The sequence below is a fragment of the Crocuta crocuta genome, unplaced genomic scaffold (assembly GCF_008692635.1).
Source record: "Crocuta crocuta isolate KB4526 unplaced genomic scaffold, BGI_CrCroc_1.0 scaffold174, whole genome shotgun sequence".
In the NCBI taxonomy this organism is placed as follows: Eukaryota; Metazoa; Chordata; class Mammalia; order Carnivora; family Hyaenidae; genus Crocuta; species Crocuta crocuta.
The window spans coordinates 1,584,444-1,585,692 of NW_027530330.1; the positions used below are offsets into that span (position 1 = coordinate 1,584,444).

At 48.0% G+C, this 1,249-nt stretch overlaps 1 pseudogene; it reads right to left on the minus strand.

Annotated features, from left to right (window-relative positions):
- Positions 1–460: 460 nt before the first annotated feature.
- The window catches only part of LOC144232812 (small ribosomal subunit protein uS5-like), a 20,438-nt pseudogene continuing 19,649 nt past the window's right edge, over positions 461–1,249 (minus strand).

Here is a 1,249-nt window from a genome sequence, read left to right on the forward strand (position 1 = left end):
CACAGACTGAAACAGGCTCCAGGCTCTGAGCCGGCAGTCAGCACAGAGCCCGACGCGGGGCTCGAACCCACGAACCGCGAGATCATGACCTAAGCGAAAGTCGGACGCTTAACCGACTAAGCCACCCAGGCGCCCCCCAAGCTTTTAATTTTAATTAATAAAACCCATTCCCATTTTTGAAGCCACAGGAGTTTTCTAACCTGTACATTCAGTTTCACTAATTCAACCACTTCTTTTCTTTGTCACCCATTTATTTCTCACTAACCTCCAAAGGACAGCAATGACTAAGGCTCAACTGACAACATTTCCTTTAGGAAAATTTTCTAAAAAACATAAATAACTTAGAATTACTGTACACCTGTAACTAATATAGCACTCTATATTAACTAATTGGAATTAATTTTTTAAATTAATAAAATAAAATAAAAATATCTTTATAAATAGCCTAATAAAACACCATATACTTCTAAATCTGCTGGGTTTTTTTTTTTTCCAAGCTGAGTTCACTTTATTTTTCTTGTACAAAACTCTGTGGTGGCCACAGCTGGAGCCTGGATTCTCTGCACAGACTTTGGTGTGGGTCTTTACAAGATGGTCAGTGAATTCCTGATAAGGAGAGCTGGTGAATATAGTCTCTTTCCAAAGGTCAGGGGTGAGATAGCTGTAGGTCTTAGAAATGGCATCAAAAGTGGCCTTGGTGAAGTTGCCCAGGATGGCAGTGCAGCCCCTAGCCGAGGTGTGGCAGTCGTCAATACCAGCCATCATCAGTAGCTTCTTGGGTACAGGGGCTGAGACAATGCCAGTGCCTCCGGGGGCAGGGATGAGGTGCACCAGCACAGAGCCACAGCAGCCGGTCACCTTGCATGGGTCAGTGTGGGGCTTGCCCAGTAGCCTCCCCAAACCGGGATGATGGAAAGCTTGGCCAGGTCGGTGGCCCCACGGATGGCAGCAGGTACCTCCCTGGAGCACTGAACACCCAGACCGACGTGTCCATTTTAACCCCCGATGGCAACATATGCCTTGAACCTGGCCCACTGTCCAGCACAGTCTGCTTTTGCACAGGCATAATCTTCAAAACCTCATCCTTGAGGGATGCCCCCAGGAAAAAATCCATGATCTCGGATTCCTTGATGGGGATAGATCTCCTCCAGGGACTTGATCTTCCTGTCCTTGACCAGGTGGCCCAGCTTGGTGACTGGGATGCACTCCTTGCCCTCGGCCTTGCCTCCACTAGCTCTGCGGCCAGGTC